General features: G+C 35.7%; 1 long non-coding RNA gene across 1 annotated transcript in view; it reads right to left on the reverse strand.

Moving 5' to 3' along the window:
• Positions 1-17,328: 17,328 nt before the first annotated feature.
• Positions 17,329-25,773, reverse strand: part of LOC118355020 (uncharacterized) — a 28,391-nt gene continuing 19,946 nt past the window's right edge. The window contains exon 3 of the long non-coding RNA XR_004816612.2: positions 17,329-17,614. This is a non-coding gene — a long non-coding RNA (uncharacterized LOC118355020). The remainder of the gene's footprint in view (positions 17,615-25,773) is intronic.

A 25,773-nucleotide genomic window follows, 5' to 3' on the forward strand; every position in this document is an offset into this window, starting at 1 on the left:
AATAGACCATAAGCAGGTAATCAATTCAGTGCCCTAAGGTATAGAGAATCCAACTACCAGGCTTGGGATTCAAAAAGGAGACTCAGGAAAGATTAAGGACTGGGATATCAATAGAAATGAAAAGATCTTTAAATATTTTATTTATTTGGGAGAAAGAGGGGGGGAGAGAGAGAGTGGGGGGGAGGGGCAAAGGGAGAGGGAGAGAATCTCAAGCAGACTCCCCACTGAGCATGGAGCCAGATGAATGTTGGGCTTGATCTATTGACCCTGAGATCATGACCTGAGCTGAAATCAAGAGTAAGATGCTCCAATGGACTGAGACACCCTGCTGCCCCAATAGAAATGAAATTTAAGGAATCATCACCTGATTAACAGTATTTTACCTGCCAGTGTGTGAGCCCTCAAGAGAAAACAGAGGAACAAATTGGATTGGACATTTAACAGTTGGTTAGGGGTCGGACTCTTGGTTTTGGCTCAGATCATAATCTCAGGTGTGCTGGGATCAAGTCCTGCACTGAGCTCTGTGCTCAGTGTGAAGTCTGCTTGGGATTCTCTCTCTCTCTCTTCCTGCCTGTTCCACTTATGCTGTGTGTGTCTCTTTCTCTAAAATAAATTCATAAATCTTTTTAAAAAAGATTATGCTTAAGACCTTATACTTCTATATTGGTCTTTTTCTTTGTAGAAAGTTAAATGTTCTTTCATCTATAGAAAGATAAATAAGAAAGTTTGGAAAAAGTCTATCAAAAGGCTCCTAGGAGGGGTGCCTCGGTGGCTCAGCTAGTTGTGTCTGCCATTCGCTTGGGTTATGATCCCAGGGTCCCTGGATCGAGCCACACATCAGGCTCTCTGCTCAGTGGGAAGTCTATTTCTCCCTCTCCTTTTGCCCCTCCCCCTGCTTCTGCTCTGTGTCAAATAAATATATAAAATATTTTTTAAAAAAGGCTTCTAGGATTCAGAATTCTTGCTATGTAAGTCTCCCCATAGAATATGACTAAAGACAGTTAATAGCTTTCTTTCTTTTTTTATTAGCCCCAGTGCTACTTCCCCAATATAGCTTACTATCTCTTACCTGGACTACGAAAATAACTTACCTAAAAAGTTTTTTTTTAATAATTCCTATTAGGTAATTCTGTTGTTGCCTCAATGGGACTATAATATGTTTGGCAGAGAAATGACAAAAGACAGAGGATTCAAAGTTTCACCAATGCCCAAGTATATAAAGCCATTATCCAAAGTCAGAGACAATCATGATGTTTCCAGGCTTTTGGAGGGACTTCTGTCTGGAAGCATGCTTGTTTATCTTATGCTTTTTGGAAATATCTCCATATACCCTCATATTCCATCTTTTGGTGATGACCATTGAGTCTTTCCGTCAGTTACATCACATTTTCTTTGTGATAATCATACAATAATACATTCACATGGTAAAAAAACAACAACAACAAAAAACTTCAAACAATACAAGAGAAAAAGTAATTCTTCCATCTATTTAAGCACTTGCTTCCATTCCCCCAAAGCAGCCACAGTAACCACCAGTTTCTTGTGTATCCTTTCAGATATTCAACACATATCTGTTTCTAAGTATCCTGATCTGAGAAAATGGAGTTTGGAGTTAGTATTTTTTTGGGAGGGTGCACAAATGAAGGCACCCAGACACAAAGGGTTGTGTCTGATGGTGTCTCTTGGAATGTGTGGCTTGCACCCATTGGTTATATAATTGTGTACATGATATTGGTTTTTGAGAGTGTCTGACAATTTAGAATATAATATAGGATATAAAATTCCTCTGAAAATTTGAACAGTTTTTACTTTAAGGTAACATTAGCTTATCTTTCCAGAGCTTGCCTTATATAGACAAAGAATTTCTGTTTAAAAGGGAGAACCTTATATAATTCCTTAAGTATTTAACCTGTATTTCTGTTTTTTTTTACAAGGCATTGAATATATTCCTTATGTGAGGAACATAGATCCCATGAACATTTTTATTGCAACAGCTGCAGGATTCATCTTTTGGCAGGAGAAAATACAGACCAATGAGAAAATTTCAGATTATTTCTAAAATATATTTAAAGTTTTCGTTTAGGCACCTGAATGCGATCTATGTGTAAACGTTTAGATGGTCCTTGAGGTTTATCCTGCCTTAATAGTCGTTTCTTGAGTTAGAATTGCAATTTAAACAAGGTTTTGTCACTAGTTGAGCCTATCAGGTAGTATATTCAACTATCAGGTAGTATATTCAAATGTTTTGTAATGTTTTGTCCAATTGGTCCTACTATTGTGGGTGCTTTCATTTAACAGGAAAACAAAAGTTCTGATGGTGGACATATGCACCCCCAAGGTGCCTTCTGTGAAATGTCAAGTCCATCTTGCCATGCATGAGATAGTATTGAGATAACCAATATCCTTTTCTCTTCTATGGTGAAAGAATCATAGTTTTATTTGCATAAATCATTACGAGTTCATTAAATCAGATTGGGCAGCTATCTTTTATATGCTAGTAGTGTACAAATCACATCAGTGTCAGCTGTTGGTTTCACAGAGTAGTAGCTTAGGTCATAACCTTTAGCTTAAAAATTATCTCGTGTGTGAACTTCAAACATAACAAGCTGAGATTCCCTTCAGATGTTGGATCGACTCTAATAACATTAATTTATTTTTCATTTTTGAATGGGATTTCTGAGTTTATTTCAATGACCTGCTAAAATCATAAACAACTTGAAGGCATATTTACTAGTATAGATACTAACTATTAAAACTTTATTAAACATAGACCTTTATAAATTCTAAGTTATGAGCTATCACCAAAAGTACCATATCTTTGGGGAAACATCAGTAGAGTCAGAGAGACATCACATACTTGGATTTTTAAAAACTGCTAGTCATGAGATTTACCTTTTTCACAACAGGAAAATTAAGTAGCTGTATTTAGATTTGGACAGGATTTGTCAGTTATGAGGGAAGTAGACAAAAAAAATTTTAAGTAGTAATTTGGCTGGCTAACAGGAGTTGAATATGGTTTAGAGTGAAAAGGCTTCTCTCCACAAGAGACCCCTAAGGGGGAGAGGTTAATTTAGAACATCTGTAGAGGCTTCAATTAAATTAAATGCCTCTGCAACAACATGTAAATAAGTTGGATAATTCTTAGCTATACAGTCCAGGGAAATGCTCGGGTATGTAATGTGCCTATAATGAATTCCTAATTTCTGAAAAAGTATCCCTAAAGCACAACCACGTCTTTAGGTACAGAGTTTAGCATAGTGAGGAGTGCTTAAATGCTCAGGGGCTATATATTTAAGAATGGTAAATGTCTTGTTGGCACCTGTCTCCCAAGAAAGGGTGTCTGAGCCATTTGTTATAGTTATTATATCATAGTGACTGAGCTAATTAAAATATGGCAAATGTAATGAATTATTTTAACACCATTTCTTTTATATGGTGAAAGAACAAATTTTAGTGTTATCAATGACTGTCTGGGAGACATCAAAGATATGTGAGGTATAAAAGACATCTTGACAGTTTTATTATTTCCAGTTTGTGGTTTGAATTTGGCAACAAAAAGCTACATGTAAAAGGGTTGTCAAAGAAATTTTGATTATACTAAGAGGTGTGTGTAGGGCATATATCCCTAAAGACAAGAAATAGTCTTGACTTAAAGCAGGAATTCTCTTGGGTCTTAGATCTTTTGTGGCAACTCAATGAAGTTTCCAGACCTTTTCTAACAAGGATATGTTTAAATGCATACATGAAATTCATGGAATTTCAAAGAAAACCAATTATATTGAACTTTCCTTTTGGAATTTGACAATTGTATCATGTGTTGTCTTGTGTATTCTGTGCTTTCCTGAAATAATGGTTCTCATTTCTGATAGCATTCACTTACTTATATAATTATTTAAAAAATTTGTAACATTCTCACAACTAAAAATCCATAAGCACTATTTGCATAATATACAACATGTGTGTCCCTTGTGAAATTAAATAATATAGACATAATATAAAAGAAGAGTAAAAAAATCCCACGAAAAACAAAAGAAAGAACCTCTGCTATAGGATTTAATTGATAAAAAAGACTTACAAAAGCCACAGATGTTACTTAGTATCGAGCTTTACTAAATAATTTCAAGGATACAGGCAATCTAGAGGTTCAGAAGGAGCAGAGAGATTTGGGGACCCTAAGGCTCCCCAAGGTTCCCCATGTCTTTCCCTCCTACTCAAAACATGCACCTCTTCCTCTGAATAGAGGGGGACCCAAATGAGGTTCTGGGGTTTCTCATGGTTAGTGTTTCAACTTTGAAGCATCTCTATTTTATATATTAGAGAGTTTTATAGTTTATGTGACATTCTCCAGGAAGACAGGCCTCATAGATCTTAATGCTATTTACTTTGGGCCTTATCAGGACCAGTCTGCTAAGGACAGGTTCTCTTCCTTTTAGCAAATATCATTTATCTATTGACCTGGAGGGTCAGTTGACAGATTAGATTGTATCACCAGCCTTCTTTTATATCTCCCAGGGGTCTCCATTCCCTATCCTCTTCTTGAAGAAAGTGAATGGAAGGCTGACTAGCTGCTTTAACACCTTCCTCCCACTTATTCATAGAAATTCAAAACCTTGTATGACTTATGGCACTGGACAGTCTCTTACCAATAATAAAATTTAATTCTAGGTAATAAATAGAAATAACAACACTTAAAAAAATTACCTCACCTGTCAAATGTGTTCAGACTTGTCTAGTCTTCCATATTGGCTGCACACCCATTATTTCTACATAAAAACCATGGTGTTTTAGGGATTAGGGATTGCTTAAGGATCACTCATTTGAACTTCCCATCTTTGCAAAGTAGTATCATTTTATGTCATTTGTCAATAAGCAATTATAGAGATATCAGGGTCACCATTGTAAAACATATGATTTCACCATTTTGCTGCTGAGCAAGTACTAGCCATAGAGTTGCCCAATAGATTTCAGTAATATCACAGGGACATTTTGACAGAAGGACTACAATCAACTTCAGGTCTACGCCTGATCTTAGCCAAAAAGCCAAGAAGTAATATAACTTCAGGTCTAATAACCATTGTACTTTCAAAGTAGCATGAAACTAAGAGATATTTCAAGCTCTCTCCAATAACTTAATATGTTATAAAATATCTATAATTACTATTTAAGACAACATGACAGGCACTGCAAATCTTATAGTGTTATTGATTGATTGATGCATTTGCCTATGTCCAAAAGTTAAAGATACATTGAGTTTCAGATTTCTTAAAACCCTCAGATTGGAGTAAAGGTATTCAAAGCAAGTAACAGAAATTGTTAGAAACATTAGCTTCCTCAGAGGTGAATTTTTGTTTAAGAGTCATTCAGGTAGGCGATAAAAGCACAGGAAATCAAGGGACAGCCTTTAAAGAAGGCAACAGAGGAAGTTTGGAATTCTCCTCATCTCACAGACATGCTGAATGAACAGCTACCTGTGGAGCAATTACCTCAGAGAAATCCAGAAACTAGCAAAGTGATTCCCACACTTCAGGCTAATAAAAAAATACCCACATCAAAACAGGTAGGAAAGACTGAGCCACACTCTCCAGAAAGCCTACCGCTGGCACAGTGCCGTACATTAGGAGGGAAGTCCTAGTTTCTCCCTGAAGAGTAAAGGGTTGGAACCCCACATCTAGCACCCCAACTTTTAAGACTCCCTCAAGCATAGAGGTTGCAAAAAAGTTGAATCCAAAGAGAACCACACTGAGACACATTAAAAAAAAAAGATTTTATTTATTTATTCATGAGAGATACAGAAAGAGAGAGAGGCAGAGACATAGGCAGAGGGAGAAGCAGGCTCATGTTCAGGGAGCCTGATGTGGGACTCGATCCCGGGACTCCAGGATCATGCCCTTGGCAGAAGGCAGGCACCAAACCGCTGAGCCACCCTGGGATCCAACACATTATAATTGTCAAAAACAAAAAATAGAGAGTGTTAGAAATAGTGAGAGGAAAACAACTTGTTACATACAAGGGAATTCTCAAGACTATCAATACATTTTTTGGCTGTAACTTTGCAGGCCTTAAAGAAGTGGCATAACATACTCAAAGTGTTAAGAAAAGAAACCAAACTGCCAACCAAAAATACTCTATCTGGCAAAGTTGTCCTTCAAAACTGAAGGAGAAGAAAATAAGTTTCTAGATACACAAAAACTGAAGGAATTCATCACCACTTACCAGCCTCATAAAAATGTTAAAGTGAGTTTTCAAGCTGAGATGAAAGGATGCTAATTAGTAACAGGAAAACATTTGAAAGTATAAAACTAGAGGTAAATATATACTTAAATTTAGAGGTAAATATATACTTAAATTTAGAATACTTCAATGTACTCACGGTGGGTAAATGATTTATAACTTTAGAATGAAGGTTAAAACACAAAAGCATTAAAAATAATTATAACTACAATAATCTGTTAATAGATTCACAAGGGAAAAAGATTAAATTGTGACAGTAAAGGCATAAAATGTGGAAGGATATAGACTGTAAAAATGTAGAGCTTTTGTATGTGTTCAAAGTTAAGTAGTTATAAGTTAAAATAGATTATTATAAATATTAGATGTTTTATATAAGCCTTATGGTAACCACAAACCTATAGTATACACACAAAAGATAAAGAATCCAAACACACCACTCAGAAAATCATCAAATCATAAACGAAGAGAGAAAGAAAGGAACAAAGGGATTATAAAACAGCCAGAAATCCATGAACAAAATGACAATAGGAAGTCTATGTTTATTGGGGTGTCTGGCTGGCTCAGATGGTAGAGTGTGGGACTCGATCTAGGGGTTTGTAAGTTTGAGCCTCAAGTTGGGTATGGAGATTACATAAAAATAAAATCTTAAAAAAAATAAAATAAAATCTTTTTAAAAATCTATATTTATCAATAATTACTTTAGAGATCCCTGGGTGGCACAGCAGTTTGGCGCCTGCCTTTGGCCCAGGGCGCGATCCTGGAGACCCGGGATTGAATCCCACGTCAGGCTCCCGGTGCATGGAACCTGCTTCTCCCTCTGCCTGTGTCTCTGCCTCTCTCTCTCTCTCTCTTTGTGACTATCATAAATAAATAAAAATTAAAAAAAAATTACTTTAAATGTAAATGGATTAATTTCTCCAATTCAATGGCTGATGGATTAGACAAATAAGACACATTTCACCTTTAAGAACACATATAGACTGAAATTGAAAGGATGGAAAAAGATATTCCATGTGAATGGAAACCAAAAGAAAGCGGGGGTTGGTATATTTACATCAGACAAGAGACAAAAGAGGTCATTATATAATAATAAATGAGTCAATTCATCGAGAGGATATAATGTTTGTAGATATTTATTTATTTGCTCACACAACATAGGAGCACCTAAAAACAGAAAGCAAATAAAACAGATCTGAAAGGAGAAATAGTAATATAACAACAGTAGGAGAATTCAGTACCCTGCTTTCAACAATGGATAGATCATCCAGACAGCAAATCAATGAAGAAGCATAAGTCTTAAAGTACGTGTTAGACCAGGTGGACTTAACAGACTTTTACAGAACATTCCATCCAATAGCAACAGAATACACATTCTTCTCAGGTGCACATGGGACATTCTCCAGGGTGGATTATATATTCAGCCACAAAATAAGTCTCAATAAATTTAAGAAGATTGAAATCAAATCAAGCATTTTTTCCAAATACAATGGTATGAAACTAGAAATCAATTATAAGAAAAAAACCCTGAAAAATTCATGAGTATGTAGAGATCAAACTACATATTACTGAACAACCAGTGGATCAAAGGATAAATCAGTATATTGAGGCAGATGACATGCAAACAGAACACACTAAAATTAGAGGATGTAGCAAAAGCAGTTGTTAAGAGAGAAGTTAATAGCAATAAATGCTTACGTTAAGACAAAAGAAAGATTTCTAATAAACAATGTAGCTTTATACCTCAAGGAATAAAAAAGAACAAACTAAGCCCAAGGAAGTAGAAGGAAGGAAATAGCGAAGACCAGAGTAGAAATAAATGGAATTGAGACAAAAAAGATAATAGAAAAGTTCAATGAAACTTAGAGCTGTTCTTTTTTTGAAAAGATAATCAAAATCAACAAAACTTTAACTAGATTCACTAAATAAACACACATATACATACACATGTGTGTATATATATATATAAAACATCTATCTATATATTTATATATAGCGAGAAATAGGTGAAATAAATAAAATTATAAGTGAAAGTGGAGACATTATATTTTGTGATTAGAAGTATGTTTCATGTGAAAGTAAATGGAACCAAGTTTTCCCATTACAATTATATATAGAAAATCTTAACAACTCTACCAGAATTCAGTAAAGATTCAGGATACAAAATCAATATATGGAAATCACTTGTGTTTTTATACACTAACAGCCATCTATTGGAAGGAGAAATTAAGAAAATAATCCCATTTGCAAAGCATCAAAAAGAATAAAATGCTTAGGAATAAATTTAACCAAAGAGGCAAAAGGTTTATACAATGAAGACATTGATGAAACAAATTGAAGAAGACACAAATAAATGGAAAGATATTGTGCTCCTATATTGGAAATTAATATATCATTAAAATGTCCATACAATGCAAAGTGATCTACAGATTCAACGCAATCCCTATTAAAATTCCAAAGGAATTTTTTTTCACAGAAATAGCACAAATACTCAAATTTCTATGGCACCACAAAATACTCTGAATAGCCAAAGCAATCTTAAGAAAGAAGAACAAAGCTGGAGGTATGATGCTTCCTGATTTCAAATATATTACAAAACTATGACAATCAAAACAATATGGCAGGCCTTTGGGTGGCTCAGTTGGTTAAGCGTCTGCCTTCCACTGAGGTTGTGATCCCAGAGTCCCAGGATCATGCCCCACATCTGGCTCCCTGCTCAGCAGAGAGTCTACTTCTCCCTCTCTCTTTGCCCTTCTCCCTGTTCATGCTCTCTCTCTCACTCTTGTTCACTTTCTCTCTCTCAAATAAATAAAATCTTAAAACAGCAACAACAATACGGCATTGGTATAAAAACAAGCACATTCATCAATGGAACAGAATGGAGAGCCCAGAGATAAACCCACACATATACGGTCAATTAATTTACAACAAAGGAGAATATACAATGGAAGAAAGATAGTCTCTTCAATAAATAGTGTTTGAGAAACTGGATAGTCACATGTAAAAGGATGAAACTAGAGCCCTGTTTTACACCATATACAAAAATCAACAAAATGGCTTAAATATTTGAACATAAGACCTGAAACCATAAAATCCTAGGAGAAAACATAGGCAGTAAGCTTCTTAACATTGGTCTTTGGATTTGATGCCAAAAGCTAAGGCAACAAAAGCAAAGATAGTGTTACTACATTAAGATAAAAAAAGATTCTAAACAAAGAAGGAAACCGTAAACAAAAGAAAGGAAGGAAAGCTTCTAAATCAAGACTTAAAAGCTTCCAAATAATGAAGGAAACCATAAAGAAAAAGAAAAGGCAACTTATGGAATGGGAGAAATTATCTAGAAACCATAAATCTGATAAGGGGTTAGTATCCAAAATATATAAAGAACTTAGGGGCAGCCCTGGTTTGCTCAGCGGTTTAGCGCCGCCTTCAGCCCAGGGCCTGATCCTGGAGACCCAGGATCGAGTCTCACGTCAGGTTCCCTGCATGGAGCCTGCTTCTCCCTCTGCCTGTCTCTCTGCCTCTCTGTGTGTCTCATGAATAAATAAATAAAATCTTAAAAAAAAATAACTTAGACAACTCAATAAAAGTTGTTTTGATTAAAAAATGGGCAGAGGAACTGAATAAACATTTTCCCCAAAAAGGTACGTGATAAACAAATGCCCAGCAGGTACATGAAAAGGTGCCAAACATCACTAATCATCAGGGAAATGCAAATCAACCACAGTGAAGTGTCACCTCACACCTGTTAGAATGGCTATCATTGCAAAGATAAGAGTTAAGTGTTGGTGAGAATGTGAAGAAAAGGGACACCTTGTGCACTATTGGTAAGATGGTAAATTGGTGCAGCCACTATGGGAAACAGTATGGAAATTTTTCAAAAAATTAAGAAGACTACCGTATGGTCCAGTAACCCCACTTCTGGGTATATGTCCAATTTAATAAAATAGGATCTCAAACAGATGTCTGTACTCCCAGGTTCATTGCAGCAGTATTCACAATAGACAAGATTGTGTCTTAAGTACCTGTCAACAGGTAAATGGATATAAAAGATGTATTCATATGTATATAATGAATACTTTTTAGCCATGAAAAAGAAGGAAATCCTACCATTTGTAATAGAGATGGAACTTGAAGGTATTATTCTAAGTGCAGTGAGAAAAAGATACATATTGTATGATAGCACTTATACATGTGATCTAAAAAAAGGTGAAGTCACAGAAACAGAGACTACAATGTTTTTTTTCCAGGGCCTGGGGGTTGGAGGAAATAGGGAGAGTTTGGTTAAAGAATACAAACTTCCAGTTATAAGATGAAGACGTTCTGAAGAGCTAGTGTTTCACATGGTGATTATAATTAGTAATACTTTAGAATATACTTGAAAGTTGCTAAGAGAGTAGATCTTAAATGTTCTCACCACACAAAAAAAAGAAACTTGTATTATTTGACATGATGGAGGTGTTTGCTAACAATATGGTGGTAATTTTGCAGTGTATGTTTACCAAATCAACATGTTGTATACCTTATACAATAATGTATATCAATTACATCTCAGTAAAGATGGGGGGGAGCACAGAAAATATAGTCAGAGACCAAGTATCTGAATTATTACCACTTTAAAAAATATTTTTAGGGACACCTGGGTGGCTCAGTGGTTGGGAGTCTGCCTTCGGCTCAGGCTGGGATAGAGTCCCACGTCGGGCTCCCTGCAGGGAGCCTGCTTTTCTCTCTGTGCCTCTGCCTCTCTGTCTGTGTCTCTCATAAATAAATAGATAAAATCTTTAAAATTTTTTTTTAATTTACTCATGTATTACCTTTATATGTACATTTTTGAAACATACTTAAAAACACATAGTTAAATGACAAAACTTCTAACTTTTGCTTTAAAACATACTTGGTTTATTAATATGTAAGATATTGTATATAATCCATTTAACTAAAAAAAAATAATCCATTTAACTCAACATCTTAATGAAACTTTAACAGTTCCCTCAATAAACAAATGGATAAAACACATTCATCCTCTTTATATTCATATTTCTTTGTAATGAGTGTATCACTCATTTTAGCTACATCTTTAACCAAAGCAACTAACTTCTGAATTCTGAGTCACAGCAGAACTAGGAGATAGGATCTATCACAGACCAGTGCTTTTGCCCTGGCAGGACTCCAGTGAAAGTTGCTTATGCTCTATCAATACCCTCCGACAACTCTTTTATATTTGTAAAGTTTAGGTGCAAACGTGACCATGTACACTAGTGTGATCTAAAGTTACTTGCATATCTCTTTTAAACTATTAACTAATGTCCATTGTAGAATGTATACAAATAAAAGACACACATATGTATAATAAAACTATGTTTGCTTGTTTTTGTATTCTATTTTGTTATGAATTTAGATCTACCTAATTAGGAATTGTCCACGTAGTCTCAGGTTATTTTAACTCGATGATACTAATTTCACAATAGTCTACATTCCCAGCTAGGGATTTTGGAAATCTTGTTTGGGGTTGACTTAAAAATAAACATAATCTAATTCTTCAGAGAACTACTATATTTAAATTTTTTTATAGGTAATATGAGCAGAGATACTAGGAATGTATGATTTGTAATAGTATTGTCTGAAGTTAACAAGAGTAAATATTTCAAAAGATAGTTGAATCATAATTTTTATGTTTATAACTTTAAACATTTAATGGAAGTAAAAAATCAGTATAGGAAATCTAGAAAGTTAGAATTAATTAGGCTTTCCATGAAAAAATAATATTATGCTAACATGCTTCACACTATATTAAAATCGAGAACATATTAACTATTTTAAAACCCAAATTATCAAACCCATTAATTTGTTCAAAGATTCACCTTGATAGAAATATAACCTAAACTAATCCTTATATAATTTCCCCTGTATTCATATACCAACGGTTTAAACTTTTTAAGCAACTCCTATTTTTTCTACTCCTTTTCCCACTCTATTTTAATTTTTTTTCTCTTTCATTGCGTTACAGTATCAGTAAGCCTCTGAAGCTTTTATAAATTGTCAGCACACTTAAAGCTTAATTTGCTTCCTGAAGATTATTGACTGTCTTATTAGCCTTTATAAGTCAACCAGAGTTCTTTAAATTTAAGACTTTACAATTACATTTTAAAGTTTTCTTGAGAAATCGACAAAAATATGCTTTTGTTTATTTAGACAATATTTCATATTTAGCAGATGAATCTTATAAACCCCTGTGCAAGGAAGGGAACTCTGGAAGAACGTAAAGTTGCTTTTCCTCATATTTTATTATGTGCTTTTTTGGAGAGTACTTTCCAGACACGGTCAACTTAACTGTTCTACTGCAGGATTTTGTAACACCTCATTGTAGTTTACACAAAGCTCTCCCTCACATTTTTACTTGGCTCATTTGTGTATATTTCCATGCGACTTTCTTATTTCTTTTCCAGGAGGAAAAAAACAAAACAAAATAAAACAAAAACCACGCATTTGAATCCACGCACTTTGAATCCTTGAGTTTCCTTAGAATGTCACAATGCCCCAAAGAGGCTGGAGGCAGTCATTCTCATCCCAAAGACATTCAAGCTTATTCACAAAATTGAAATGCACACCAAGCAAAGCTATTTTAGAAGTCCGGCTCTATTTTACAAGGTCTACAAAACCATTTTCAATTTTTCCATGTTTTTTTTTCCTTTGAAGATAGATCTTTTTGTATTGAATATATCCCTACGGTGTGCCCCAGAAATAGACCTTTATCATCAATTAATCTTGGAAAGGTTCCCAAAAGAGAAAGAGAGATAATGAGAGGGAATCAGTCCAGGTACAGAAAGAGCTGCCATTATAAGCAGAGTATTATGAAAGATTGATTTCCTTGTCTTATCCTTCTGTATCACACTTCTCTGTATGTTTTATGCATCTCTTCCACCTTGATGCTGGACTTGGCTGTGTGACCTGTTCCTGTTAGAGATCAGCAAGTACACACACGCAGGGCTTGGCAAGCATCTGTGCATTGGGTATTACCCTCTCTGAACACTATCACCACCGTGTGAAAAAGTCAGCATGAAACACATGGAGAGAGGCCCCGCCGGCGGAGGCATCTAGTTAACCCAGCTGAGACCCCAGACATGATTGAGAAGTTGTCTTAGACCATCAGCCCCGTTGAACTCACAGATGATTGCAATTGTGTGAGTGAGCCTTGGTGCGGTTAGCAGAAGAACCTCAACAAACATTTGGAGAAATAAATTGTTTTAATCCACTAAATTTTGTGTGGTTTGTTACACAATCGTAGATAACTTACATATCTTTTTTTCTTTTCTAAAGAAGGAAAAGGGCTTTTCTCTTTCAGTACAAAGACCTACAAAAAACTAACAAAAGAAAATACAGAGCATAAGGATAAACAACATGAAGTTCTGGGCTTATTCTATGCCAGATACTAAGATCCAATTCATTTGCCTTACACTTTTCTTAATATAATTCTTTTTCCTGAATTCTTAAGTCAGTTCTTCATTGTATTTATGATCAATTTTTAATCTCTCCTTTGTAATAGACAGCTATAGGAGTAGGCTTATGTATTTTTTAACTTTACAGGAGAAAAAATGATCAAGACTTATCTATAAAAGCCAATTATCAACCTAAAGACAGAAAGGGGGTACCTAGGTGGCTCAGTCAGTTGAGCGTCTATTGATTTGGGCTTAGGTCGTGATCTCAGGTTTGCTCAGGTTGTGAGATCAAGCCCTGCATTGGGGCTCTCTGGGCTCTGTGCTCAGCAGTTTTCTTCTTCTCCCTCTACCTCTTCCCCCTGTTCATGCTGTCTTTCTCATAAATAAGTAAATGAATGAATGAATGAATGAATGAATGAATGAATGAATAAATAAATAAATAAATAAATAAAATCTTTAAAAATCAAAAGGCAATTGAGAAGGTAAAGATTTAGCCTGATTGATGAGTCCTTATTTTCAGTAGCACTCAATACTGCTGACCATTCCTTCCTTTTAAATTGATTTTTCCATTGGCTTTGACATTATTATTCTTTTCTTGTTCTCCATTCTCTCTTGCACTGACATTCTTAAGTTTCCTTTCCTGGTTGGTTTCTCTTTGTTGCTTTTAACTGTTGATGTAATGTACACCACATCTTGGATCACGCTCTTTGGAAATGGGCAATTGAATTCAGACTGTTTCCTGGGGAGCATGCTTAGGAGATAGACTTCTCAGGAAGTAAGAACAATAGTGTTGGGTGGAAGAAGCTGACTCAATGTGGTTGGAACTGAAACCTCAGCCAGTCGTGCAGAAAGCTCTGGAGCTGGGATGGGCCTTCAGAGTTATCCCAAACTGAGGCAAGAGATTTGAGTGTATATCCCTGCATTAGGCTGTCATTGGATGAGGCAGTTCATCCCAGCTAAGGCAATTTAAAGAGTGGCAGCTGAGACCTATCAGGACCTGGTATCCATAACAGCGTGGGAATGGGTGCATGGGCCTTGAAGAGGAAATCGGGCAGACTCCACGTGTCTACCTCAATTACACATCCCAAACCTTTTCCCTTTTATATACCGCCTTGCTTATCTTTCTAAAATGAACATTTGATCATATCTCGAATTTTAACACCACCTTGGCTTGTTATTTATAGGATAAATTTAAAACTTCATCCTAACCCCATGAGACTTCTCTGCCTCCTCTCCCTCATATTTCTCTTCTATGCCATTCTCTTTCATACCATCATGCCTCTCCATAAACTGATCCCTCTACATATAATACCCTGCCTCTTGGATCCCCCTCAGATTATTACTCACCCTTGAGAGGCAGCTCAGATGTCACCTTTGGTGAAATTCCCAAAGCTGCTTGTCAAATCAAATATTTTCTCCTGTGTTCTCTTTGTCCAAATCTCTTTTATAACATAAACTCAGTAAAAGGTTAGGACCCTGTATGGTCCAATCTCTACACAGCTATATAATAGAAATCATCATATACTAATAAAATTATTCAGTAGGAGGAATTGTAGTATTTTACTTTCATCTCTCCAAGAAAACTTTAGATTCAATTTATAATTCGTGGTGATGGTCTGTTTAATCTCTTTTTTTTCTATTGATATATTGTCTTTCATTCTGAAACTGTGTTCAACTCTCTCTCTATCCCACCCTTTTTTAAAATATTTTATTTATTTATTCATGAGAGACACAGAGAGAAAGAGAGAAGCGGAGACACAGGCAGAGGGAGAAGCAAGCTCCCTGCAGGGAGCTCGATGTGGGGCTATCCCACCCTTTATTCTTTATTCCTTATTGAGGGGAAAGCCCACAAGTGTAGCTCTTGTTCTTCTCATTTTCTCATCTTCTTTCCTCTCTTCTCTACACTAACTTCTTCTCTTCCATCCCGTTTCTTTTCCTCCCTCCCTCCCTCTCTCTCTTTCTTTTCCTTTATGGGTTTATTGAGATATAATTCATGTACCTTCAAATTCACACTTTTAAAACACACGATGTAATGGTTTTTAGTATATTCACAGAACTGTGCAACCATCACAAATCGTCTAATGTTTGAGCATTTTATCATCCCTCAAAGAAACCCCATACTCATTAGCAGTCACTCCATATTCCCACCCCCTCCCAGGCCCTGGCAAACTTCAATTTCTGTTTCTATAGATTTGCCTGATCTGTTCATTTCATATATTTGGAATAATAGAACATGTGGTCTTTTGTGACTGGCTTCTTTCAGTTAACATCATGTTTTCAAGGTTTATCCATGTTGCATATATCAGTATGTCATTTCTTTTTATGGTTGAATATTCTAGTATATGGATATGTACCACATTTTATTTATGTACTCATCAGTTGATAGGCATTTAGATTCTTTCTTTTTGGCTATTAGGACTAATTCTGTTATAAACATCAATGTACATATTTTTATATAGATATATTTATTAATTTCTCTTGGGGTTATACCTAGAACTGGAATTGTGGGGTCATATGGTAACTATGTTTAACAACTGAGGGGTTCTCAAACTGTTTCCCAAAGAAGCTGCATCATATTACATTCCCACCAGCAATATATGAAGGGTTTAATTTCTCTACATTCTTTCCACTCTCCACAAGAGTGTACTGGGGTCCTTTTAATGATTACTATTCTAGGGGATGTGAAATGATATTTCATTGTGGTTTTGATTTGCATTTTCCTGGTGACTAAAGATGTCAAGCATCTTTTCATTTGCATATTGATCATTTGTACATGTTCTGGGAGAAATAGCCACTCAGAGCCTTTACCCATTTTAAAATTTGGCCATTTATTTTTTTATTATTGTACTGTAAGAGTTCTTTATATATTATAGGTCCCTCATTAGATACATTATTTGCAAATACTTTCTCCCATTCGGTGAGTTATTTTTTCCCTCTTTTTTGATGGTGACTTTTGAAGCAAAGAAGTTTTTAATTTTGAAGTCTGATTTATCTGTTTTTCTCTTGTTGCTTGTTTGTTTGTTATCATATCTAAGAAGGCTTTTCCTAACCCAGAATTATAAGTATTTACTCTTGTTTTTTCTTCTGTTTTATAGTTTTATGTCTTGCATTTAAGTCTATGATTCAGCATGAGTTACTTTTGTGTATGGTGTGAAATAGGGGTCCAGCTTCATTCTTTTGCATGGATATACATTTATGAAAGTGTCTCATTTTGTATGACTAATCTAAGGCAAAAATAAGTTCATAAGTTTTTGATATTTGGACTTCCTGGTCTTTGATATTGTTTGAAAGGTCTTGTATTCTAGAGCCAATTGTTTTGTGGCTTAATTGAAAATCTTTCACTTTTTGTAAAATATAATTTTCGTTTTTAGTCTTTTCCTTAAAAGCTTCCAATCTAACTTCCATGACTGAAATAATAATTCTTTCACTATCTTTCTATGTAAATTTTGTGTTTGCAAAAATCCAATTCAGTTTATCACTGGTTAAAGTTGAAAGCTCAGATCCTTTTATAAGTCATTAAAACAATATTTGTTGGACATTTGATTTATATCAGATGTGGTTTGACTTCATTGATTTTTTTTTTCCCCCACTGTTGAGAGTGTTACCAGAACCTGGGTTTGCCTTCTGGTTGGTATCAAGTTAAAACACACAACAAAACAAAGAATAGGAAAAGGAAGGGTTTTACTCTTAACACATAAAGGAAAACAGCAGTGAACTTTCCTAAAGCAGTGTCTCCCCAACAACAAAATTAGGGAAGCTTTAACATAAGGATGAATACATATTCATGAAGGGGCTGGGCAATGGGGATACAGCAGGGAATTGAGACACAAGTCATCTGTAGGTGACTAAATCCAGGTCACAGTCACAGGCCAGTAAGGGTGACCATCATCAATTCTCTGGCTCTAGTTGGTCCAGTATTGAGTACTTGAGTACTTGAAGGGGTTTAGATCCTGCAAAGATAACACAAGAGTGTATGTCAGGCAGATCTTAACTTTGAATCAGTGCTAGTTTTACAGTGGAGTTTTACCACTAATTTACTGTCTATGATATGATTAGACTATCTCCTGGCCTGATAGTTACTGTTTGTTCTTACATTTTTTTTGTTCCCTTAACATCATTATCTACTGGGGTCTATTCTTCTGCAGTTTCAACATTATCTCAGGAAATTCTGGAAGAAATATGCTTTGGGCAAGTAGTACAGGTCAGGCATAGATCACAAGATAGCTAGAGGCCTAAAAACACTTTTCTTAAGTCATGAAAGTTATGCTTTGTCTTACAATAACATATTATACAATGTGACAGTTAAAGTGAAGTGTAGAATTACCAAAACAATATATTTAACAGAAAAATATTTTACACTGTTTAAATTTTACTATAATAAAATATATAACATAAAATTTGCTATTTTAATGATTTTAAGGGTGTAATTAAATGGCATTCATTTCATTTACAATGTTGTGCCACCATATCCCTCTCTATATCCAAACTTTTTCTTCACCTAAACAGAAACTCTATACCTAATAAGCAGTAATTCATCATTCACCACTTGCTTAGCCTCTGGCAGCCCTATACTTTCTGTCTCTATGGATTTGCCCTTTTTTGGGTATATTTCATATACCCAAATATAAAATATATATATATATATATAGGTGGAATCCTCAAATATTTGTCCTTTCTGCCTGGCTTATTTCACTTAGCATAATGTTTTCAAGGTTCACTCCTGTTGTATCAGAACCATTTCTTTTTACAGCTGATTTTTATTCCATTGCATGTATATACCACATTCTGTTTATTCATTTGTTGATGCTGAAGGGGTTCAAAATAGACTCCATCCCCACAATGTGCCACTTTGGCATATGGATTAATTTGAGCAAAAGATATTTGAGAACTTGGGGCTCCAAAGAGAGTTTTGTCTCTCCTTTAACCACACAAAAGAATCTAAATTGAGGGTCTTTCCCAGTATAAGGGTTATTAACAGAAATTTTATCTGAGTGACCCAATCTGTATGGTACAGAAAACATCTAATTACCAAACATCTCTTCTTCTTATCATCCTGTGAAATGTATTCATGTTCTCTGAAATCCAAGATCCTTACTTCTTTTTCTTTACTGCAGAATGACATATATACCTTATTTTGCCTGGTTTTAGAATTTCCATGTCTGTGTGGAGTCCCCATATGTACTTTTATTACTTTTATTAATTTGATTTTCTCCTTTTTATTTGTCTCATGTTGAATTGATTCTTAGTCCAGCTAGAGGGACCTTGAAGGGGACAAGAGTTCTTGCTTCCTGTGAAGAGGGTAAGGCATTCTTGCTCCCCAACATCTATTTATTTGTTGATAAAATATTGAAATAAGCACATTCCAAGGACATTTAGGGTTGCTCTTACCTTTTAGTTATTGAGAATAATGCTGTAACAAATATTTGCATACAAGTATCTGAGTTCTAGTTTTCAGTCTTCTGTGGTGTATTATCTAGGACTGGAAGAGCTGACTTATATGGAATGCTTCAGTTTTTAATTTTTAAAAGAAATTTTATATTTAAGTAATCTCTATACCCAATGTGGTGCTTGAATTCACAACCCCAAGATCAAGAGTCACATGCTCTATAGACTGGGCCAGCCAGAAGCCCCTTCAACTTTTAAATTTAAATTCATTAAAATTAAAGTAAATTAAAAATTGTGCTTCCTAGTCACACTAAACACATTTCAAGAACTTAACAGCCACATATGGCTAGTGATCATCCTGTTATACTGTGCTGTTCTAGATTAGAGCATTACGAACACTCAATAATTTGGTGACTAACCTCATAATAAATCTACCAGTTGTGCCTCTCTCTCTACTGCCCAAATAAGCTTTGTACTTCCTGCTTTTGTGCATTTGTTCACCTTTCTTCATGTCTTACTCCTTTATGCCTGAAATGTCTACCTATTACCTATTTTCCTTTTGGAAATGTTATCCTTTTATAGGAAATATAATTGCAACCTACACGGATCTCTTCTACTCATAAATTATCAAAACATCTGTTAACTTTTAATTTCTGTGACTGTTACTTTTGCATTATAGTTATTTATATATTTCTTAATTTCTCATCTAGAATTTAAATTCCTTGGTGGTAAAGTATTAGTCATCTAAACAAGAATCACATCAACAAAACAAAGTTGGCCATTTGTTAAATGATTACTGCACTTGAGGCATAGTGTTAATCATTATATATACTCCATTTAATCCTTACAATAGATTTAGGAAAGGAGGTAATATTACCTGAATTCTAGATCATGGTTTAGGGCTTAGAGGTTACATAACATGTTCAAGATCATATCTCTAATGAATGGTAGTGTTAATGATAGCAGGCTGTCTGGGTCCAAGGACTCAGACAGGGTTCTGCAGGACGCTGCGCGAGAGTCCTTGGCTTTGTATAGTATAGATATCAAATAAGAGTTGGGTGAGAGTGAAAGCAGAGTTTATTGAAGATACAGAGAGGATGCAGATACAAACAAAATGTCTGGAAGACTCAGAAAGGAAAGAAAAGTAAGCCTTCTTGCTTGGGGCTTGGAGTTTTTATTGAGGATTGTGGTCTGGTATACATGTCTTCTCAGATATCCAGGAACTGGTTAACACAAAGATAAGTATTTAGATATCTTCTATAGGTCTCCATAGGTCACCTATGCTCTGGAGTTAGGGGTCTTGCTGACTCAGTGGTCTGAAAAACATACATGATAATCTCGGTTGGTCACGTCTTCGATGTTATTCTTTTGTACTGGAAGACTCTGAAGAAATAATTCCTTGACCTTTACAAAGAGGACATACTATAAGGCAAGTGTAAGCCTGGGTGTAGGTCCTCACAGCAATAGAGGCAGGAAAAGGAGCAAAAAGAAGCAGTCCTTCATAAAGTTCCCCGTATTTCCCTGTTTCATCTCCTTGCTATGGGATTTTTATCTTCCTTATTCTTAAGCAGTGTTAAGGTCAAAGGTCTCATCTGTGGCTTCTTTAAGCTGAAAGGAATGTAGACTTTGCCTCTTGGGAATTATAAAAATCCCCAGGTACCTAATTAAATGAAGGGTTCCTAGTTCTATCTGACTCAGAGGTGCGCATGAGGACCCTTCATAATTTGTTCGACATATTAATGCAGAACATGCAACAACACAATAGCCCTTGCAGCAAAAAGGAAGGCCTAGCATAATTACTATTTTTCCTAGTAAGAAGCATTTTCCACTAAGATCATCCATTTCCACTGATCAGGAAAAATCCAATTATGGAGAGGACTAATTTGGGTGTGCATGTCTGCTACAACATTGGATACATTAGCTGAATTATCATGTATATACATATATATGTATATATATATACACACACACACACACACACAACATTCAGCTTTAATAAAGCACGGGTTCTATCTATTCATGATAAAAACTCTCATAAAAGTAGGGATAGATGGAACATATCTCAATATAACAAAGATCATATATGAAAAACCCACAGCTAATATCATCCTCAATGGGCAAAAACTGGTAACTTCCTCAAAAGTCAAGAACAAAGCAGAGATGTTTCCTCTCACCATTACTATTTAACATCATCCTAGAAGTCCTAGCTCCAGCAATCAGAATATGAAAATAAATAAAAGGCATCCAAATCAGCAAAGAAGAAGTCAAACCTTTACCATTTGTAAATGACATGAGATTCTATATAGAAAACCCAAAGTTTCCACCAAAAAATTGCTAGAACTGATACACAAATTCAGTAAAGTCACAGGATAGAAAATCAACATACAGAAGTCTGTTGCATTTCTATACAACAATAATGAAGCAGCAAAAAGAGAAATCAAGGAATCAATCCCATTTACAATTGCACCAAACCCACAAGATAGGAATAAATCTAACAAAAGAGGTAAAAGATCTGTACTCACAAAACTATGAAATGCTGATGAAAGAAACTGAAGAGGACACAAAGAAATGGAAAAATATTCCATGCTCATGGATTGGAAGAACAATTATTGTTAAAATGTCTATACTGCCCAAAGCAATCTACACATTTAATGCAATCCCTACATATTTAATACAATCTCTGGTACAATACCATCAGCATATTTCACAGAATTAGAACAATCCTAAAATTTGTATGGAACCGCAAATGACTCCAAATAGCCAAAGCAAGCTTGAAAAAGAAAAACAAAGCTGGATGCATCACAATTCTGGACTTCAAGTTATATTACAAAGTTGTAGTGATCAACACAGTATGGTACTGGCACAAAAAACAGAAACATAGATCAATGGAATAGAATGGAAAACCCAGAAATAAACCTACAACTATAGGGTCAACTAATCTTTGACAAAGCAGGAAAGAATATCCAATGGAAAAAAAGTCTCTTCAACAGGTGGTGTTGGGAAAACTGGACAGCAACGTGAAAAGAATGAAACTGGACCACTTTCTTAGACCATACATGAGGATAAATTCAAAATGAAATACCTAAATGTGAGCTAGGAAAGCATCAAAATCCTAGAGAACACAGGCAGCAACCTCTTTGACATCAGCTGTTGCATCTTCTTACTAGATACACCTCCTGGGGCAAGAGAAACAATAGCAAAAATAAACCACTGGCTCTTCATCAATATAAAAAGCTTCTGCACAGCAAAGAAAACAATTAACAAAACTAAAAGGCAACCTTTGTAATGGGAGAAGATATTTACAAGTGACATATCTGATAAAGAATTAGTATCCAAGATCTATAAAGAACTTCTCAAACTCCATACCCCAAAAACAAATAATCCAGTTAAGAAATGGACAGAAGACATAAATAGATATTTTTCCAAAAAAGACACATGAATGGCTAACAGGTGCATGAAAAGATGCTCAATATCACTAATTATCAGGGAAATGCAAATCAAAACTACAATGAGATCCCACCTCATACCAGTCAGAATGGCTAAAATTGACAACACAGGAAACAACAGGTATTGGCGAGGATGCGGAGAAAGGGGACCCTCTTGCACTGTTCGTGGGAATGCAAACGGGTGCAGCAACTCTGGAGAACAGTATAGAGGCTCCTCAAAAAGTTAAAAATAGAACTGCCTACAATCCAGCAATTGCACTATTACATATTTACCCAAAAGATACAACAATACTGATTTGAAGCACCAGTACCGTTATAATGTTTATATCAGCATTATCAACAATAGCCAGATTATAGAAAGAGCCAAAAAATCCATCACCTGATGAATGGATAAAAAAGAGTTGGTATGCGTACACACACACACACACACACACACACGAATATTACTCAGCCACCAAAAAGAATGAAATCTTGCTGTTTGGAAGGATGTGGATAGAGAGTATTACACTAAGCAAAATAAGGAAGTCTGAGAAAGGCCAAGTACCATGTGATTTCAATTATATGTGGAATTTAAGAAATAAAACCGATGAACATGGGGTGGGAGAAGAGGCAAATCGGGAAGCAGACTCGTAATTATAGAGAAGAAACTGAGGATTATCAAAGGAGAGGTGGGTGGAGGGATGTATATAGGTGGTGGGGATTAAGGAGACCACTTGTGACAAGCACTGGGTATTGTAGTGAGTGATGGATCACTAAATTCTATACTCGAAACTAGTATTATATTGTTAACAAATTGGGATTTAAATAAAAACCTGTAAATAAAGGTGTGAAGAACCACATTGGGAGAAAAAAAGGGTGAGTTCTTCTCTGTGCTGCAGTTATATCCAAGACCGTCCTATTATTGTTATTCAAATAATTATGTGCCCACGGGGTCCTGTTAATATCCCCACAATGTAGCAAGCACAAAGACTGTCTATACATGAGCTATTGTGGTAATTTCTCTGAAGTTTTACCTCAAGTTGTCTAGCTTAGAGAAATAATAAACATTTAAAGACAATAAGAAGTAGAATTTTACATTTGTGAAGTTATGTTATTGAAACATAATTTTTCTCTCAAAAATTGCCCTCTTTTCCAAAGAGAGCCAAATCAAGACTAATTTGTTTGTAAAACAAGTTCAGTTTTAACAAATTTGGCCTAATTATTTATATAAGCTCAACAAGAATAGCAATTGACCAAATAAGCTATTTAAAACTTGCTTTGTTGGAATTTTACATAAGGGATCTCTAGATTGAACTTTTGATAGCTTCATAACACCAGAAGCCAAGCCAGGTTATTTGCTGTCAGATTTGCCTGCGATGTCTCTAGATTTGGGTGAATTCCTCTTCTCGAGGTCCCCAAAATATTCTGAGGTTTCCTGCACCTGCCAGGCAGTGACATTCTTTATTCACCTGGAAAGGCTGCAGGGCACTCCGTAAGCAAGATATTAGGCCAACATTTCCAAGGAATTTTTTGGCTTCATAAAGTCAACCTTAACTCCTTAAAGCTGTCTGATCATATCTGAGTCTATGCATGTTTCTTTTAAATATGACATTCCAGCCATATTTAAGATAATTAAAATTAATATAATTCCAGTCATATTTAAGTAATTAAGATTGCCATGAAAGAAAAAATCCTCACTGAGAGTTTCCAAGATGTCGCCCTTGTGCTGGGAACAATCTTAAAAAGGAGCAATTTCTCAAATTGCATAGGACTCAATATCAGGGCCCATATCCCTTTGAAGATTGGTAACTTTATTTTATTCAAATGCCTAAAGCTGCTAGAAATATAGAGTATTTATGGATACCTTTTCAAATTGGGTTGAAGCATATCCTGCCCCATGGGGGTGTTGTGCTTGGGGGCATCCTTATCTCCCAGGATGAACTGCCTGCCACTTGCCAGCAATTCTCATGGTTGAGGGACTGTTAAGACTAGGAGGGCTTCTTGGTGGTTTTATCCCTTAGCCAGGTATGTCCCAGAAGCAGCATCTATTGATGTAGAATTAAGAATGGAGGCTTTGGCCAAACATATAGCGGCTGCCTTTAATCAAACTCAGCATATGATCACCCTAAATGGTAAGACTACACAAACTTGAAAGGTGGTCCTTCAAAACTGAATGGCCTTTAATATCCTGACTGCAGCCCAAGGAGGGACTTGTGCTCTCATTAAAAACAGAATGTCGCGGGGTGCCTGGCGGGCTCAGTCGGTGGAGCATGCAACTGCTGATCTTAGGGTTGTAAGCGTCAGATGTTATTGTAAATGCTTTTCAGGTATGTAATAATTTAATTCTTTCAACAATCTTACGAAGTCACCATCATTTAAAGTAGATGATAATGGTACTGGAAAGTGAAGGCTAAGTTGAATTAGCCAGTCAGTGGCAGAGCCAGATTTGAACTGAAGTAGTCTGCATCCAGAGCTTGTATTCTTAATGATCGTATCATTTATAAATTGCACTTAACAAACATTTGCAGAGTGATTATTATGTGCCAGGCACTCTGTATGCAGTGCTACGGATTTAAAGATAAATTGAGCAGTCCTTTTAGGAGCTTAGTCTACTAGAAAGAACCAAATGAAAAATCTTGTCATTGGTATGAAAGTTATGAAGCGCAACTACCACCACCACCAAACTAAGGACAATGAGGACTTGCTATTTCCTAGGTTCTAGTCTAAGTATTTCATAGGCATTAATTCATTTAGGCTCACAACAACCTTATAAGGTCATTATTCTTATTATTCTCATTTTTCAGGTTAGGAAGCTGTGTGGCAGAGATGTCTAAGCTATGAAGTGGGAGAAATGGCCCTGGGGCACAGGTGTTCTGGCTCCAGAGCCCAAGTACCTAAAAGACTATTATCTATGGGTAATGGAATTTCAGTCTTCGTGGAGTGTGAACAGGTCGTATTATACACAGCACATTTAAAAACTGGCTTTAGCCAATTTTAGAAACTTGGAGAAATAGGTGTTCATGCTGAAATGAGATTCAAGAGGGTGCAGTTACTAGAATGGTCGGCAGAGGGTGAAGGGAAGCAGCATCTGCAACGCTACATTAACATGAAGTAAACTGTGCAGAATTGATGATCTCTAAAGGCCTCTTCCTCTAACACGCTATGATGATGCTCGTCAGAATCCCATTAGTTCAGTGCGATAGTGAAACATAAGCAAAAGCCAATGGAGTTATTCCTTCTCAAATATGTGTAGGAGAGATGATTTGTATCTGATTTAACACAGTGTTCTTATCAATAGT

This window comes from Canis lupus, chromosome 6 (genome assembly GCF_003254725.2).
Source record: "Canis lupus dingo isolate Sandy chromosome 6, ASM325472v2, whole genome shotgun sequence".
NCBI classification, from domain to species: Eukaryota; Metazoa; Chordata; class Mammalia; order Carnivora; family Canidae; genus Canis; species Canis lupus.